The 20,781-nt window shown below is 37.4% G+C and overlaps 1 protein-coding gene across 2 annotated transcripts in view; it reads right to left on the bottom strand.

Annotated features, from left to right (window-relative positions):
* LOC109855160 (protein artichoke-like) overlaps window positions 1-15,190 on the bottom strand; it is an 85,193-nt gene extending 70,003 nt beyond the window's left edge. The window contains exon 1 of one of the 2 annotated variants that reach the window (XM_020429049.1): window positions 14,923-15,190. The gene's annotated coding sequence lies outside the window, so the exon portion shown is untranslated. Of the gene's footprint in view, window positions 1-14,475; window positions 14,542-14,922 lie in introns of those variants that run through there. The other variant, XM_020429050.1, reaches the window with a different exon arrangement.
* Window positions 15,191-20,781: the final 5,591 nt, after the last annotated feature.

Here is a 20,781-nt window from a genome sequence, read left to right as displayed (position 1 = left end):
ATAAACATAGTGAGAGTCGTAACATCTCTTTTCCTTACAGATTGTTTTTCGAGAGATTGAATGAGTGTGTGAGATATATGTGTGCGGAAAATGTTTCTTCCTTGATGCAATAGAAAAACTAATTTTCGGCGTGATCTGGGTTTCATCGCCAGCGTTGGAAACACGGAGAACGGAATTAGGAGAGCGCTGTTAGCCGCCGGGTGAAATGGGCTTCGGGTCTCGCTTTGGTCGCGCAGTTAATTTTAGTTTCGTTTGGAACATTTTGTGTCGGCGATAGCCGTAGGCAATTCTCTTATGCTGTTCGTCGAGCGGACCGAAAAAATTTCACGACGCAAAAGTTACGTTTTTTCAAGTCATTTTAACCAAAACGTTATGCATTCGCGACGGTAAGTAAATTGTTGAAAACGTCCATTGTGAATATAATTAAACGCGCATTCCATTAGTTTTCAAGTGAACAGATTTGAGAAAAGAAAGAATGAAGAATAGGTATAAACGCAAAAAATTACATATGTTTTATATATATTGTACACACATATATATATATATAATAACAATATACCACGGAGAAATGTGTAATTAAAGCATTTTATAAATATGAGCTTATGCGATCAAATATCCGGAAAAAATTCACGTAAAATATGTTTATAAACAGTAGCGAGAAAATAGAAAAGTTAGTGTATATCGAGAAAAAAATATTGAATATATTAAAAATAAAATCAATATTTCCTAGCCTGAAGCTCTCTTTTATAGCTCTCTCTTTCTCTTCTACCCCTTGTCTCTGTATCAAGATCGATCAGTTTCTAAAAACCGTAAGGTATAAAGTAATCCTTGTAGAGTTGAGCCGTGGTGTCTACTCGTTAATAATGCATATCAATCAATGACCTATATAAGAAGAAGAGAGAAAGAGAGAGAGAGAGAGAGAGAGCGAGAGAGAACGAATGGAACCGATATATAACGTTCGCGCGTACGTTAATACTTAAACACACACAGCTTCCTTTTAGCGCGCCGGCGGGTTTTCTGGATACATTTTGCCCCGTATATTTTTCCGGTTACGTTAAGCATGCCTTATCGTTCGTGGCGTGAGTTAAGATCGCGTGCGCTAACTGTTAATAGCCCAATAAAAAGGTCATTGCACGATATATATGGAGAATTTTAATATTTCTCGGGAAGATTGCGCGTGGAGCCTTTCTGAGAAACGCAATAAAAATGCCAAAGACGCGGAAAAGAAGCTGCATAAAAGAAAATATACTCCTTTTTTTTTTGTCGTCGCGAAAAATATATCATGTAAAAACGTTGAAATTATTTACCGTGGAAACGCGTGCCGCGCTTGTAACAAATATTAATACAATTATACATATACAAAGAGAGATGCACGCTGTAAATGTTGCAAAATGGGAATTTGTGTAATCTGATTTGTGCAATTCATATTTTATCGGAGCGTTGCATTATACATGCAAGCAATTCTGCTATCACATAATTTTAATCAAAAAAAGTGATCTAATATACATATACATGTGTATACGTAAATATCCTAATATTTATATAGTATATTTATATACAATAGATCACTAGTATGTATATATATATGTTTTTATATTTTATATTTTATGTTTGTGTTCTCTTGAGAATGTGTATACAAGTGTGTGTTTGTTCAGTTTTAATTCCGGAGAGTATATTTCATAAATGCATATCGCGCGCGTTTGCAGCGCAAAGCTAGAAATCGGTCATATCGGAAGTATATTTCCGATATCGTGAAATCAGATGGAAAAGATATAAACTACCGACCGAAAAAGAGAAAGAGAGAGAGAGAGAGAGAGAGAGAGAGAGCCCGCGGCCGTTTAACGAACTTTTATTAAAATTGAATTCGAGACGCATGTTGCTCACGTATCGAACACTTGATACATACCTATGTACGGTTATATACGAACGAATCGGCAAACTACTTTGTGTGCGCAGCGTGAAAAACATGCGGAAACTTCGTAACGAAATTAATCGCGGTAATAAGAATTTCAAAAGTGATTTAAAAAAACCTTTCCATCCAAATAATTCGTTAATAACAGCACTTTGCTGATTCCGTTTTCTTCGTTAAAATTATGTAGCTTAAGTGTTGTAACGATCTTGAAACAATACACTATTCGCGTGTTTGTTAATCAAAAAGATATTAATAAATACATCCGCGAACATGAGAAATTGCAGCAGGCGAAGCGACAATCGAAATAGTCTTAAAACAATTCGAGTTAGGCGTCGCACCACGGAAATATTTCACATCGTAACGATGTAACGGGCTTAGAAGTAACGAAAAAAAAAAAAAAAGAAAAAAATACATAGCGATGTGCGTGCACGGGGATAATGCCGATACATAGCGTCGATACGCGCAGCTGCGAGTGTATAATGGCACTTTGCTTTAGTGTCGATAAAATACGCCACACTCGGATATATGAATAGCTGTTCTGCGAGTTTTCGCTTAACAATGACGTTGCTGCGAAAGATAAAACATAACTGTATAAAATAACAATTATAAAAATGTCGATTACAACGAGGCATGAATATCATAGATTTAGCCGCGTGCCATTTCCCGCTTTGATTTTCGACAGATTTTTGTTAGCTTTACTTTGGTATCTATATGCGGCCATGCGCGTAATTGTATGTATCTTTTTTTTTTTATGTATTCCATAGGCAATGTTTTTGAAAACGTTGCCTTTTTTCACACAAAGCTCATAAATATTAAAACAAGTCAGTATGAGACTTGCATCCGACGTGTAACGTTTAAAATTCGCAAAATCGTGGTTTGTGCGAAAATAAGGGTAGTTTTCTCGTTCATTTAGCGCGAGATTGTAAACAGGAATCGATAACTCGTTCGAGCGCAGAGTTGCAATCCTCTGAAGCATTAACTAACTACCGTCCACATTTCTTCAGCACATCGTCAATTTATTATGCATGCTGTAAAACAAACTCGCATAAAAGCGAGCCATAAAAGGCCCAGGTAGGTCAGCCCTGTGTGTAACTCCGCAGCGTCCCGTGTAATCGATGCCCCCTCGAACGTACACGTTGTACAGGGAACGAGAGTTGTGCGCTCGCTCTCTTTCTCTCTTTCTCTCTCTCACTCTCTCTCTTTCTTCCTCCGGCGTTACAGCGTACACCAGTCTCGTTGCAGATATTCCGGACGGAAATTCACCCGGGGAATTGCATATGTCATCATCGCGTTGTCAAATATTCAAGTCAATCTCAAGTGCTGATGACTCTTGGCAAACTATGTCCCGAACTAATCTAACCAACTCGTGACCAATTGAACAGCAAGTTCGGAAAACGTGCTAAGTCGATCTAGTCGCCGCACTGTGTGCAGCAGAGGCATCTGCAGACCGCATAAACGTGCATCATGCAGAGAGCTGTCGTCGATGCGGCAACAAGATTGCCTGATTAAAATTCATTGATAACATAAAATTTCTACAAGTAATATTGGCGACGATACAGCGTTTTATCGGATAACTTGCGTGAGTTATCAATTACTTGAGCATAAAATATTTAATTGGAAACTAATTTTTCAATTTTGCAACTAATTTCAATTTCGTGATATACATTTGAAATGTGATTTCCTTACCGTAATTTAAGCGAGAGTAAAATTCTGTGTAAATCGATGCATTAGGTATATAAGAGAGAGAAAGAGAGAGAGAGAGACAGATAAGCGTCTCAAATGCAATGGCTCAAACGGTCAACGATCCGATTGCACGCGCACGAGAATTCGAGTTGCGTACTAATGTATTGGCTTAATTAATGCAAATTTTCAACAAATTGATTTTATTTGAGATAAAATGATTAAGAATCAATTTTATGTCTATTTGCTAATTTATTTTTATTGATTCCGCATATTCGAGAGAGAATGTATTTCTTTTGAAAGAGTATCACAGTAAATATATTAATTTGCTACTTATTTATCCAAGATTATACTAATTAAACTAGTGCTACTCGTACAGTATCTGATGCTGATGGAATCTACAATTATATTTAACTTTTTTAAACACATTTGGAACAAAAAGTTCCCTTTAAAGTTTCTCTGTACACTTTAGAATATTCGACATTACATTTGTCAAATATATTTCACAAAACAAAGGTTTTTCATGTAAAATTTGTTTTTATGTAGAATTACTTTTTTAAATTGTTACTTTAAATTGTTAATTTCCTTCTTCAACATGTCTGAAATTAATGGAATTTTTCTATACATATGAGTGTAAGAATTAAATTAAGAATTAAAATAAAAATTAAATTTTTATGCAATCAATATTTTGCTTAATAAAACAGAATTATATAATGTAGAGAGACTTGTTCTTGTGTGACATGTACGACATGCCAGATGTTCGCTCTTAGAAAAAAAATGTCAAGAAAAATCTCTGTTATTTGTGAGCTTATAAGCAATTCATTGACAATGAATACATAAATTACCTGTAACACAATTCTTTGGCGAAAGATAGAAAGCTCTTTAAATTTCTATCACAAAGTGTTTTATATCACACCTATGAAACTAGGACAATTGTTCGTTATGATTCATGCAAAATGCACGCGTGATATAACTCCAACCGTAGTTGCTGTTTGAGTCATGATGGTCACGAGCCTGACTTGATATACATTCAGATAAAAGGAATTAATTTCATATTCTTCGCGTGCGCAAAAGCGAATATAGCGAACGTGCAAACAACATATAACATCAATACGTGTAAAGTAAATAAACCAGCTTTTATGTTCACAGGGTGGCATTTATGAAAGGAGGCGTCCGTCTTTTAGAATCAAGATTGCGTTATGCTTGCCTTTAAAATAAATATTTTCAAAGCTCGTTTTATAATTTGTCAATATTAATGTGGATTTATACACATGTATAAATACATGCATACTAAATTGCAAATGTGCGCGTATTTTGCATAAAACACATTTTAACCGCTTTACACATGTACACACACACATACATACACATGTGTTATATATCATTTAATTTAATTCTAAAAGTAGCGAAACGTTATCAAAATATGTTAATATATTCAACGAATCGTTTGCTAAAGATCAAAGTGAAAATATGAGGCTAATGCGCAATTTAGTTACATGGTAAATGTAAAGTAGATAATCGTTACATATGCTATATGTAGCACATTTGCAATTTCAATATTGCAAAGTGATTTATATACTTTATTATAGTTAAACATATATGTGTGTTTTAGCCAACGCTTACGCTTCGCATATATATTTTTGCGTCATTATCTTCTTCCAAATAAGCCCTTTTGATGATTTTACTCTAAAATTATTTGTCTCGGTGTTTATGTAACTATAAAAATGCCAGAAAGTATGAATTACATTAAAATCTTCGCGCGATACCTAATTTAATTTAAAACACGTCACTTAATTTTCAATTATGCATTCTCTTTAAAGATAATGTAAAAAAAAAAAAACGATCAATAATTTGCGATTATATAGAGAAAGAAAGAGATAATTGAATTTCACTTAAGTGTGTTATCAGTACTGTCTCTTTGTCCGAGCAATGATGCGCCGCTTGACATTATCGTCAAAGGATAATGGCTGTCAGCAAAAATGCATTTTGCTACGCGGTTGGTTCCGCGACATAAAAAAAAAAATGCTCTAATGACGTAATTAATTACGCGAGAAAAAAAAAACCTCCGACGGAGGCTCCGAAATAAAGTTCTAAAGTCTAAGGGAAGTGGCCGCGAGAGAGAAAAGCATCTTTATTGTACGACCGGGTCGCAAGTTTCGCGAGACCCTCGGAACATGATACCCGAGGCTTGGCCCCAGAGTTTTTTCGTTGGCGCGCGAGGTCACATAAACAGTGCGATGCGGCGCGCGGCGTTTTAAAGAGGAGCTCACGAGGAGAAATACGTCCGCGGCAACGGCGGCGGCGTTGCTTGAATCGCTTCGAGAAACGCGCGCACCTACTGCAATCCCGGAGTAAGATTTTTCCCATTAGTTATTAAGTCTCGAAAAGCGTGCCCGGAGAAAGCGCATCCTCGAACGCCAACCGAGCTTCGCCGTTTTCTCACTTCTCGCTTTATCGTCGAATCCTTCCTTCTTGCGTACACCGGAAGATATTACCCCCTTTCCCCCTCTTGTATATATAAATGCGGAAAATTTCTGCAGATTCTCGCGTCTCGCTCTTTTAACGAGCTTGTACTCTCTTAACTTTTCTCACAACTTTTGCCAAGTTATATATCGATAAAAATACGCCAGTGTTTATGGAACGCGAGATTTATTTTAGACGAAGCGCTAATTTCTCGCGCAAACCCACCCGTTTTATTCACGCTTACGTCATATAAAGTCGTAATCCCGGCATAAGCCAGATGTGCTACTTCTGATCTCCTACATTAGTTAAACCAAACTAGTCTAGATCGGCTTTGTGTTATTTCACGACCGGATTTAGAAACTCAATCTTGAGTGCTGGTACACGATCGATGTGCGCAAAAATATTCCATCGCACGCCGAGATGATATCGCACATATGGAAACTCCAAGCGCCGCGGTGAAATCGAAAAAAGAAAGTCAAGGAGAGAGAGAGAGAGAGAGAGAGAGAAAGAAAATGAGAGAAAAATACGGCAAATCATAACAATCGATATACACAAGAGAAACTCGAGGATATATGAAAAATAAGTCTCACATCGTCAGTTCTGCTACAATATCGAAGATACACAGGCGCTCGCGTTCCCTAATATCTTTTCGTTATACGTTATAATGCAAAATCTCCATGACAGACGGCCACATAATACAAAGAACGGCGTGTATCATTGTTCACAGAGAGAATCCAAGAGAGGCAGAGCCGCGCAGCTTTAAGTTAAACTTTTATCCCTCGATATAACGCGAACACCATTCTCTCTGCCGCGTGAATAAAATTCGCTGGATCCGTTTTTTTCACGAAATCTCAAGGTAAGGTCATTTCGTGATGTACGTTTACGACGCAGTCTCACGGCGTAACGGAGACGCTTCGTTGGTTTAATGAATTTTCCGTGATGTGTTCTCTCTTTTTCTCTTTTTCTCTCTCTCTCTTTCTCTCAGATATGTAATGAAAAAATTCGCGCCGCACGTGCACGCCACACGATTATATTCGCGGTCGATATTCCGCTTTCGATCAGCAAAATAAAGCTAACCACGACTTCGATATATTTTTACACGCTCGCGAGAAAAATGAAAGAGCCGTGGCAAAGCCGCAGAGAGCGTGAGTTATCAAACGAAATGCGTTTTTGCGCACGACTCAATGATCCGCATAATTTGCGGACTTTTCTATTTACTTCGTCATACGTATCTGACAACGAACTCTCGCGCTTTGGCTTCACGCTATTAAATTTTCATTAACGTTGCGCTTTTTATACTTCGCAAAAGTTTTGTTTATTTGCATTTGCGTTTAGCTACCGCACGGGCCGCAAACTTTTTCATAGGTATTTTAGAGTTATAAAAATCCGAGGAAATCGATACGTAATCGTTAGCAAACTTGTTCAATTTCCACACTTTCAAGTCTCGCGGGAATCTCGCCGTAAATGAAAGCTTATTGTTATATAACCTTCGAGAAAGACGTGCACAATCACGGGATTCGGACGAATATTGTGAAAATTATTTATTTATTTTGCGCAACAAAAACCTGCGCAAACCTCGGCTTGTATTTGCTTACTTTTTTGGATTTATCTTATCGAGCTCGAAAGTTCAAAGCTTTTTTTATTTTTAATTATTAAAACTTTTGTTTTTTTGTTAACACTTTTGAAAGAAAAGTTTGTGATTAGAAATAAAACGCTTTATTTGCGCGGCGGTATATTAACTACCCTATTTTTGCGGTAACACGCGAATAAACGTTGGATTACGAGAGAAATTTAATTCGAAAATATGTTTAATAATAATTAATCAACTCAATGTAAAGTTACATTTGATACTACATCAACCGTGCACGATGTATATGTATGCAGCTTGTGAATAAAATAACACTTAGTACTGGTGTGTGTGTGTTGCGTGAAAAATGTATAAATATCTTAAACACACACCGAGCAGACAACAAATCTTCTGATTGTTATCTATGCATTTAACAACTTGTTGCTGCATTTTCAAAAGGTTAATGCAAATAAGAACGCGGCTGTTTATTTGGAAGTGTTAGCACGAAAATGTTTTTTTCGTAGCAGAGACATCTACAAGTTCAAATTCATTTATTTAATGACACACATACACACATATCCGAGTATAGCGCGATAGCGGACACTTGCTGACACGATAATCCGACACGTTTTTCTTTTTCTCTCTTTTTTTAATCGTATTATCATCGAAATGGCAACCGCAAAATATCTGACAAAATTCGCTTCGCCAAAAATTATCATTTAAATTAGCACTCGATATAAACTTCTCTCCGACATTATTTGTATCCGTTTCTTTTCGCCTTTGTGTCCGGCCGAGAGCCCCCCGATAATAGTTCTTCATCTTGTCGGATTAGGTATTGTGCAGACTTAAATTTATTGCTGTATCCACGGCGAGACAAGAAGTATAAATCTCGCGCGATTTTCAACCGTTGAAGCGCCAACACGATGCGGGAATAAACCGCTTTTATAATGTCACACGCTGTGTTCGATTAGCCGATTCGCAATTATTGGAGAACGTTTCGCGGTAACGCCTTGATAATGCGGTGCGCGAACGCGGGGGCCGCATTTACACATAAATTATCCGCCAGCAAATGCATTAGTTGAATCGGCAAAACCGCAGTTTTACATCAGGCGAATTGGAAACGTCACACAGTTGTAACCAGTAACATACATCGATCCCGCGTGCATTTCAAGTTTGGTTCTTTATAAATGCGTTCACAATAAAAGTCATCCACTGTTGCGTTGAGAGTTTGCGATAACAAAAAAAAAACTTTTACGCAAAAGACATCGCGAAATAAAAAAAAAAAACTATTCTATTTTGATCGTACACTCTCTAAGTTTCTCAGAGTGTGAAAATGCAGTCGAAAATAGAGTGAATATTTTTATTCGTGCGAAAAGTTAATAAGCGCGTTATAAATAATAATCTTGCAATTATCGTCAAAAGAGTCTCAGCAGACTGGATAAGTAGATCATCGGCCTAGAAAGCGAAAGTTCGAGTCCATTCGAGGTGATTTCTCACAATAGGTTTTCTTTGCGTGAATAATCTGTCGATGATATTTTCCTTGAGTGACATTGTCACCTTAAACAGTGACTCTTGTGAAAAGTGAATTCTCACTGATGACGAGTAACAGTATTCTCACTATCGCATGGAGATAATGTCACTCTACATGAAATCCACTCGTGTAGAGTGACATTTTACTTGAAGAAATTTAAAGAACAAATAACTTTGTTCACAACACACAGTCAATATTAGTGTATAATACCAATTACACATTCCGACCTGCTCAATGTAACCCGTGACCTGACCTGACCTTAATCTACGCCGAACCGACCTGACCCTAACCCTAGATCAACCTGACCCTCTCACCTCAAGCGACCGTATAAATTCCCGAAGTGAATCAACAGTGCCTTTAACGTTTTTCATTTATTTCGTATTATCGTAGTATATATTTCCATTCAAAATTACACGTATTTCTGCACTTTGTACGGGTGTTTCTTTGAACACACATTGTATGGAATATATACACTCGAACGTAATCGAGAAGAATCGATAGCACATTTTTTGCACATTTATACATCGATGTCTCTACCTTCCCTATTATCTTGCGCATTGACTGTTTTGACAGTGATTTCGCATTGATTCTCAGAAACGTCCAATCGCGAGGAATATGCGCTTCGTTCAGATCGAACAAAAATTATGGACTGATTATAAGAGTGCATAGCACACACCAGGTGGTAGGAAAAATTCGAGGTCAGATGTAAATGTGTGCGCGCGCGCGTGTATTTGTGCATGTGTGCAAAAATGTCGATATAGGACCGTGAAAGAACGTACGACCTTCCTCTTAGCTTGTATGTATCGTAGGTATGTATCGATCTCAGTGCAGACGTCCGACAGGGATAGAAACGCTATCAGGAACAGTTGCATGCCCGGGGTTACTTTTATTTTTGGCCGGCACGATATGCCGTAACACGGATTGAACTATAAGCGCGCTGCGCGCACACATACACACACACACACACACACACGCATGCACAAACTCACGGATCCTAAATCCGTATTCACGACTTTCATCGGAAGAGACAGTTTCGTTGTAGTTGCGCGCGTCATCGTCGTTTCGTTTATCTTTAATCCCGCTTCTTTTGTCTCGCGCGAGAAGAGGAAAGGTTTCCGCGGCTCAGGTTAAAAGTTACCGGAAAGTTTTGATGGATACGTAAAACATGTATATCTCCGGCTTAATTTATCAAGGATATATATATATATTTTTTTTTTTTTTTTTTTACGTCAACTCATGCGAGAACAGGTGAGAAATTTTCGTGTGGAATCACCTCGTCGATAATCTGGCGGAGAAACTTCCGTCGAAACTTTTCATCGCGCGTGTAACTTCCTCCCGTGTTTGACGTTACACAAGGAGAGTGTCCTCGAGATTATGCATTTTCATGAGCAGTTACTCATACATTTACTGTGCGCAGTCTTGTCCAGGAAGAACGAGGGATGTTGCTCCCAGAGGAGCTTAGTATCAAATCTGACTGAAAGTACGACGACGGAACGCTTGGTTCTACGTACAGAAATACATAGCGCGCAAGTACATAGTTTAAGAAACTTTACTTAACACAAATACACGTTACGTAGTTACAGTTATCCTAACCGTTTTGGTCAGTTTAGCTCGTTTCCACTGGTTTAAAGGCATCGTCCTCGTTCCGTCTCTCTCCTTTCCTCTCTCTCTCTCTCTCTCTCTCTCTCACTCTCTCTTTGTTGCATCCGTTCTTTGCCGGAATGCAGTTTGACTAGAGCCACCGAAATCTATAGCGCAGCTTTGCAGTCGCAGCTAAATTGTTTGACGTGTCTCGTCCTCGATTCTAGCGTAACTAAGTTCGCGCGCGCTTGTTCCTCGGATTCTGGAAATACCCCGCGGCGAGATATCTCTCTAGAATCTGATTGTACCGAAATGTCGAACTATTAGACATTTCGAGCTCATCCCGGGAACATTATTGATATCCTAGAATTTTCAATTTGCGGTTGCAATGGAATTCGTACACTTCGTTTATTATTATATATATATATCTTCTTCCTGTGCATATATTATCAAATAACTTTCGTCTATTCTACGTCGATATGTGTGTGATTTTACGTAAAGCTATGTAACGGAACTCAAATAGACCGTATTTATTTAAGGTCATATTTTTCCACGTTATAGTTTACTAGTAGTGTTGTACTACATGACGAAAAAAATTTGCCTTGCCATAAAAAAATCCGTAAAAAATACTTCAAAAATAAATATAAACAGAATTCCTGAAAAAACGTCACGAATGATTTAACTTCAATGTCATATTTTCATTCTCGCGTAAAAGAACACTGCGTCTTACACAAATTTTCTTCTAAAAATTGATATTAATGATCAGTTCGCGATCAGTATCGAAGTATCAGTATCCCACCGCGTCACACAACTAATGACCAAACCAACCAACATCAGAAATAATAAAGCCAAAGTAACTACGATATTTCAGACGATATCTTTCGTTTTCACAGAGAGAGAGAGAGAGAGTTATTATACATATATACATTTATATCAAGTTTCATACTTAATGATCCAATACTACTGTCGCGTAATATTTCGAGCAGAATTCAATGATATAATCAACAAACTCCAAAATGAGATAAGAGAGAGATATATATATATATATATATATATATATATATTTATGTCCTTCCTCTTCATTTATTCAAACATAGCAGTATTGCGTCATACGCTCGTTTTTGTTAGGAAAATTGAAGTTTAAGTCGTGATTTTGGTACGGCGGAAAGTTTATTTCGTCGGCGCTTTGTTGCGTAACTTTGTTTCGTTCCGCCGGATGACAGGTAGCGACGCGGAGAAATCCAGCGAAGAGAAGGATAAAGGAAGGTGGGATTGGTTATTGATATATACGGCAACAATTTTTCTCCATATTTACGCACACCACTCCTTTCACACGTATTTGCAAGTAAATATTCGCGCGGAGAAACCTTTCTCGATAATATCGAGAGCTTCGGCGGCCAATTGTCGAGAACAAATATCAATGTTAATAGCACGGTAACGCGCATTGTGTGCGGACGCGCACAGAGAATGTTCAAATCGAAAGTCCCGCGTCTCCCGTATTTGAATACCGTATTTGGAATTACCTCGGTCAGTATCATAACGGATAAAAGTGGCCTTGTGGGGATTCAAACTAATTTGGTCCTTCCTGTTTAACCTACGATGAAAGAGAAAGAGATAGAAAGAAACAAAGATGTAAAACTCAAAATTCACACATTGTGAATAAATTTCAAATAATCCTATTGGAGTTTCAAAGGTATATTTATGCATATGGCTCGCGCACCCCTTCCCCATCAGCGAGCTTGAAACCTGGATATAAAGATAATATAGCGCTTGAACTTCGCTCTCTCTAGAGGATGACCGTAATGACGAAAAATTGGACGTCGCATGAGAATTTATAGAGAACAGTAAAAGGCAAGAATAGGCTTCAACTGTTTTTTGTTATTCGAGTTTCAGAAATCACCGCGCGTGTTATGAACTTTATTATATAAAGTATTTCCAAATCAAATCGCACATATTTTCGATATAAATTACGTAACTCCAAACAAAAATAATATACAAATAAAATTATTTATGTTATTGTGTTAGTTTTATCATTGTTGAAAAAACAATAAAAGGTGTTTCTATTTTGTTTTTAAAATGCCGGACGTATAAATTCAAGTGGATATTTTAACTAATTGCATTTGGAAATCGTAATATATCTACACGCGAAAACTATTAATCAACCTGAACTATGATATGTACGAGAAGCTATTAATTAAAATCATAGTACATAATGCACGAGAAGCACCCATCGTACACCAAATATTATGACAACATAAGCTGGTTAATGCAACAGCGCGAATGTTCATACATCATCTTTTTTCACATAATTGTTGAAAGGGCCGCAATTAATCTTTTGTTGAATTCATCGGCAATAAAAGAAAAATTCTTTGCGACAAATGCACAATATATAACGTGGAAATACTTGTCGTAGAGCTATTGATTTCCATTGAAATGTTTCAATATGATTTGTAGCAAGTCAATGCGACTGGCAATGAACATTGAAAGCACCCGTTTTATATCTCGCGAAACGTGAATATCGCCTTAAATATCCAAAGCGTGACTGCTTTACGGTATGAATCAGCCAGAAAGTTTCACTGATAGTTTATGTTCGATGAAATCGACATTAGACTTTAAATGAGAAAATTCATATGTATTGTACGCGATCGAACACATCTTTTATCTGTCGGTTTACGAAACGATTAAGTATTCGCGCCGAACAACATTCGTAAAACTTTAATTTCTGGTTTTTTAGGTCACAACTATGTGATTTGGTAAAACTAAATTTAATCGTCATGTTACACAAATTAACTGATGACAAGTTGTGCCTTTTAAAAACTGCTCTCGTTTTTATTACACCAATTAGCTCTCTAAAGCTTAAAAAGTAAACAATATGCTCGTTGCGACTGCAATATTTTAAAGTTCTTAATTTTTTAAAACATTTATTTTTAATTTTAAACATTAACTGATAAAAGTACGTTTTATAAACTCTAGAGATCCATATTTCATGCCTAATACTATTTTTGAATTAAAAAAAAATTATTTCATACATACATCTCTCTTTGCATGCACATTTTAATCTAATGTAATTCAATCAAAACGCGTATTCCTTTGCAAGCGTTAGATTTAATCTTAAGAACTTACTAAGAATCACGTTTCTAAAGAATTTCTTTATTCTTTTTTATAGACGGAAATAGTGGTGTTTTATATATAAACGCGGGTAGAAATAAAATTTTACTTTTTTTAAATCGCCTTTCTCTCATAATTTTTCTCAGAGTATCATTTTTGTCAATGATACAAAATTATTTGTTTAAAATTAAAGTTCTTCTTTCATTGTAATGCATACATTGAAGGAGAAGAACTTTAACTAAGTAAACAATTTTACTTCAATAAAGTACGAACGATACAGTTGGAGAAACCTTGTATATATTCTGCATATAATTGTTAAAAATCTAGTGAGAATAATGTAAAACATATAATAAAGTAATGTTTGAATAATATGTAAAATAATAGTACGTAAACTAAAATTTAATCTGAAATAATACCGCGCACCGACATCGCACGCGTTAACTTCTACGGTTTTATCTTCTTTCCTCACTTCCAAGAGTTTAAAATAATAAAAACATTCTGAAATGTATATATATATATATATAATATAATGTTTCACACGTCACATATTAAACAAGGTATCTAGAGAGCGAATTTTAAGCACTCACGTATTATCTCGCAAATATCATGGAAATAGAGTATATATTGTAACACCTTTTTGTAACAGGATATCGAATTTAACTCGACCGATCTGCGAGGTCGATACCGCGGCGTTTAATGACGTTTTCCATTTTTCATCCGGTCGCGTAGGGAAAAACTGGCGTAACCTATCTGCGTGCGCGATCGTGAAAAATAATATCTGTCGCACACGACACACTCCCCGCGCGCGTTTCACCAACGCACGGTCAACTTTGCTCGAAAGCTCGCACGGACGTCAAACATCGATCACCGGGTCTCACGCAGACTTCTCGCGGATATATACGGCCGGAGCGGCGAGAACTTGCAAAAGTGGCAGAAGCGCAAGCACCACGTCTTCATATAAATGTCATCCGAAAATCGACGGGGCACTCCAACAAACGGCGATAACTGTTATCGATCAAAATCACTATTGACAAATCGCGAGGAGCAACAAACGAATATCGATCACTCATGAACGTTTACCTCGTGTGTGTTTATGTAACGATCATAGATCATCAATAGATCCTTCCCGGTGGAGCACCGTGTTGCTCGGCGCACTATATCACACACACTACTACTGACGATACTGTGAGAGTATATATGTCGAAAATCGCGTGTCCCGAGACCCACGTACGGCAAAGTAATCACTGAGGGAAACGACGTGCGCGGTCGTATATAAAATTCGAGAAAAACGAAAATAAAAAATGTTCACCGTTTCGCCGCAACAGCGACGAAAACGTCCAAACGGAGCACGTGGTGCCGCGACGTGCGCCCACGATAGACTGGCGCCCGCTTCGGTCGTCTGGCTCGTTCCTGACTCTCCCTACTGCCTGGTTGGCTGAATGGGGTGCAAGGCGGGGTGGCTCTGACTGGATGGCAGCGACTGCATGCTGGTTACCTCAGAGTGTCAAGTAACCTCTTTCTTGACGACGCTGCTCACCAGCAAGTGTTTATGAGCCCGATGCAATTTATGTTCTTATTATGCGCACCGGATGTCTCAAGATTTGCATCAAATTTCAGAGGAAAGAGAAAGTTTGTCGGGAGATTTTTGTGCAGCCGAGACTTTTCGGCAAAAGCTTAATTAGATCTTGCCCTTTTCGAGCCAACGTCAACTTCGCGAAATTAACGCAACCTCTTATCCGCGAAATTAAACTTTAATTTTCAATTTTATTCGCGTAAAGTGTACTTTTGCTTTTAATTAACCGTGAAAGTGTTCTGCTATTTTCCAAATTTTATTTTATATAAATAGGTATATTAATTACGTAAATACGTAAATATATAAATTTTTATAACAAACAGAGAAAGTAGCATTATATACACATTATATATATGTATATTTGATTATATATATACTGATTTTATATAACAAATTTATATTTTTTATATATTCACGGAACACACACAATATTTTTAGAAAAGTTTTAATGAAATGTCTTGACTGAAAATTAACAGCTCTGAGATTTTATTTTTTGAACTGAGTGTAAAAAGCCAATATAAAAATTGGATTCTAGATTATGAAGAAAAGTTTATCGCGTAATGAGAAAAAGTTTTTTTTATATGATAGATTATCATATCAACATGATTTTGAAAAATTAAGAGAGAAAAATATTATAGATAAATATATCATATAATTATATCGGTTTTATTATATATTGCGCGTATGTATTATATAGAAAGAAACGTGTATATATGTGTAAAGAATATAAACAGATAACTGCTTGTTATCAAGACAACCAATTTTAGTTGTTCGTAATGTACACTCGAGTTGCTCATTTCGCGACCCACACTAATTTTTCAACTTGAGAAAGGGTATTTAGCTGTCTGTCTCGCGTCAGTCAAACTCCTCGTTACAACCGCTATAGCTTGATGGCTACGAACCTTCATTACTGCGATAAGCTTCGTTGGGGGTCCGTTTGATCGCTTTGCAATTCTTTGCCTTCAAGGTGCGAAGATATTATGACCTCATTGAACAAAAGTGGTCGTCGATCAAACGTGTTACATTATCGATATGTTTGTTTGTCATGTTATTTTGTAATTTTTACGCCTTGAGATAAGTAGTGGCATGTTTCAACCGACAAAAGATACATTAATCACTTAAGAATGTATAAAAAGATTGCCAACATACGTTCAAACGATTAATAGTACTGATAATGTTACTCTGAAAAAATCTCGAGGCTTTAAATTAAAATATTTACTTGAATCGATTCCTAAACTTTCGCTACCACTGTGTCTGTTTTGTTTTCTCTCATTCGTTCGAATTAAATTTGCAATACTCCGTCGATCTTTTAGGCAATAAGGCGAGAGCGCGATCGAGTTAGTTCACGATCGTTAACTATACATAGCGCGAGAGCTCGAGAAATGACTTCCAACTTTCAAACGGATAACTTGAAATCTTATATGCTAACCCTTAAAGAGAGAAAGCGAGAGAGAGAGAGAGAATGCACTCTTTGTGGAAAGTTAATGGCATATTAATAAATCATTTAGGAATTGAACTACTGAACGAGCGACTTATAGAGCTTTTATTACTTTCCGGAGTAATCAAGGTGAAAAGTACGACTGTGTTATTCACAGAAAGTTCGACTCTCTCTTCCTCTCTCTTTCTCTTTCTAGCAAAGCTACAGCCTTTTACCGTTGGTGCTGAATCTTTAGCAAATGAGAGTTGAATCTCTTTTTCTCTTTCTCTTCTTCAGTTGTTACTTTTTTAAAATTTATTTTGCTCGAACTAAATTCTTGATGTAATACTCTCTTGAAACGCTTCTCACATATTGTAAAATTCATCATTCAGAGAATATGTTACGTAGTTTGTTCGTAATCAGAACTTTTTAGATTATCCCGGACTTAGTCTAGATTAAAAAAAAAAAAGAAAAACTACGCTCGTACGATAAAATTGACACGAGTCGCGGAGTTAAACTAGCGTGAAATTTTTTTAACATCAATCTGCATAATAACGCGTGTGTCTTAATTACGGCTTAATCTTTTTAATGAAGCAAGGTTTTGGACCAAGTTTGAGCGCGTTTCCGCGTCGCGGTCTTTTAGAAGTTGATTGAGCTTGTAAATCGCATCCCTCACCGTCCGTCGAATCACCGGCGAAGTACTTGCAAGTTCTGTTCATTCCGGAACGTTCCTGCTTTTCAGTCGGCGAGAGCTTGCAACTGCACGCTTTGGAACACTTCGACTGCTCGTGTTCTGCTCTAGTTCGATCTCGCGCGATACATTAGTCCGCTCTAAGACACGCTTTAGTAAGTCGCGCAGATTTCGTCGTATACATCTCCGTGATACTATTTCTATATCTTTCCGAGCTCGAATCCTTGTCACTCTCTCACGCCGAATATAAAAAGAATTTGATAATTCATTTAAACAATCTGTTTTTTCTGTCAGAATTGTTCTGTATAAATTCAGTACTATATAAATTCGCACTTACAGAACGTTAGTCAAAACCAAACGAAATATTTAGTCGAATTAAATGCAAATTTGCGAAATTTTTTGCGCACGTTTCTTGACTCACGTTCTCGTCAAAAAAAAAAAAAAAATAAAAAAAAATAAAAAAATAAAAAATAAACTGAGAGCTCTGTTGAGAGAGTATGTATAAATAATTTCACTTTCAAAAAAATATACTCATGTGTCCTTTTTCGAAAGGATATTACAAGCTACAAGTTGCGCCGTACTTGAAAAAAATCATTTTCAACGCGTTTCTAACACATCAACTGTGCTCGTGTTGCAAATCACCTATACACACCTACACGCGCACATACACAGAGACACAGTATAAAGGAACGAAATTTGAACGCTCTCTCCGAACTTCGTTATACGCTGCATATCCGATAAGAACACATTTTACATATCTCGCATATATTTCGACTTGCGGAGAACGCAATACAGTGAAATCACGTAATTCTCTCTGTCGGACACGCCGCCATTTACCTAACAGCGCACCGCGGCGTTATGGTAATTTCAGTGATGTGCAGATCAGTGCTTGTTGAGACATTGAATGAGGTTTCACCAGGAATCAAGTAGTTCCGTACAAATGTTCCGCCCTTTGATAATTTAATCCAGTTATCGGAAGCTCGTCGCTTGTACGCGGACGACTTTATATGACCGTAACTACTCTACATATCTCCCGTATAACTGCGAACTGTTATGAAGTCAAAATTTACGTATATCGTGTACGAGAAATATTCAGATAACTTCGTATATACACGCGCGCGCGGAAAGAGCTGTCGCTATTTCGAAATCGGATGGGAAAAATATTCGAAGCTACGCGATTCTATGAAAGCGAAAGAGCGCGAAATGCGTGCCGTAAAATACTCTTAGATATAAATTATCACAATATGACTCACCTCTGGAAAAACTTGCGTTCTCTTTACCGTCTGTTCCAAATTTACATGAAGCGTCTTCCATCAAACATACCGCACTCAGAAAAGGACGGAGAAATTGATAGTGACCAAACCAAGAGAGATCGTCGTAAATTCGCTATGAACAACATGACACTTCCGATCACGTATCAAAACCACAAATTCGAACCCGAAATATCGCACGCTTGTTAATACTTTGAAGAGATACACTCCCGAGGGACTGTCAATATTCATTTGTGCGCGAGAAAAGCACGTTCAAGACATACGCACGTACAAGACACGTATCGCGTCAATTACATAAATGTTGGTTACAAATTCTAATCGTCACAAAAAAGAACACGAGATCAGCCATGATTCGAAGCACACGCGGCGAAACGATTACGCGCGATGACTTGTGTATTTTTTTTTTCGATAAAATCTGTTATCTCGAATATTTACTGTGTTCAAAAACGTCGCGTGTTTTCTTAATAACATTACTAACATCTTGAATCTCAATCGGTACAAGTCTATCAATTAATAAATAACACACAAAAACGAATTTCTCTTTCCGAACGAAAGTGAAAAGTACGAAAAACAACTATCGTTCACCATCGGTCGCATTCGTTCGTGATCGAGTCGCGATACTTCGAGTCGCGACGAAAGGGCGCGAAAGGGAACGATCGATTCTGATCTACGTTGCGCTTCGGCAGAAACAAGCAGGTATGATATGTGACGGTAATTCGCGTACTTTATGAGATCAATTTATTATAAATATGAAATATCGTGTGTCTTGTAAATATTCGGAAACACGCGATTGACGTTTTTTCGATATTTATCATCACAAGAATCTCTTTTTGCGCGAGAAAAGTCCGATCACATCGTAAACGCGAGGGAACTACCGAATATCACTCATTGTTTGTAATCGACTGCGGGGTTGTTCGTAATCGGATGGCGATACTCCGAGTCGCGACGGAAGGAAGCGAAAAGAAGAGATCGACCGCGATTCAGTTTGCGCAAAATGGCTGACGCGGTCGGTGAGGCAACGGTGAGTTGCGTATTTTCCGATCAATTGTTGTAGATCCGCGTTTTGGTCGACGCGCAGTACGCGATCGTGCATATACGCGATAGCGCTTTTATAAAACTCGTTAAAAAGCAAATCGAGTGATAAATGTGCGCGCTATATGCAAGTTTCTATCGAGCGTCTATTGATTGCGGCGCGAGATGTTGCGGCTTCTTGTTTGTTTTGAATACTGGCGCGCAATTGACTTTCGAGAATGTTGCAACGTTACGCGGTTTTGAATATTTTTCTAAGTAGCTTTTTTCACTATTATCTCGTGTATCGGACGTGTCGAATCGAAATAACTTCGCGTGGTGCATCGAGTAGTCGAATGGGAAATACGCGACAACAATAGAATGCCGTTTTCCGAACTGCGACGACGAAAAACAAAGTCTCGTCCGGTGGAGCAGTTTGGAGCCGCCATCTTATTTCAACAAAGTGAGTCACGTAACGTGTTTATATTAATTATAATTTATCTATATTCACTTTGACATCTCCTGTAACAATCCGTCAACAACTATTCTTCTAAGACGGAATAGCATCGTATGTGTCGTGCGCTCGGCACGAGAAGCAGTTTTTCACCGTGGCACATAAAACTTCTTTAACAATTTTTATCTTCTTATTTGACGTATATATGTAGGTACGTGTGTGTACCACGTCGGTTCTTTGCTATTGTTAGTATTCTTTACGACGTGCCTCTTAAACGTGTGTACTGTCGTCTATCCATTACAGGTGGGTGAACGTGAGTGCACGGTACACACGTCTGTTTCTTCCATAATAATGTGAACTTCAAGACTACAGCGTACTCGTACGAGACAAGTGGTCTTTGCGCGTAACCGGTTTCTTTTATATATGTATACATATATATATATATATATATATATATATATATATTTATATGGCGCAATATAATACAGCGCAATGATCTAGTTAAATCAATAAAACGAGATATCT

This window comes from Pseudomyrmex gracilis, unplaced genomic scaffold (genome assembly GCF_002006095.1).
Source record: "Pseudomyrmex gracilis isolate BER0280 unplaced genomic scaffold, ASM200609v1 scaffold_82, whole genome shotgun sequence".
NCBI classification, from domain to species: domain Eukaryota; kingdom Metazoa; phylum Arthropoda; class Insecta; order Hymenoptera; family Formicidae; genus Pseudomyrmex; species Pseudomyrmex gracilis.
Note: the sequence above shows the minus strand (reverse complement) of the source record. Positions and strands in the feature narration are given on the sequence as shown.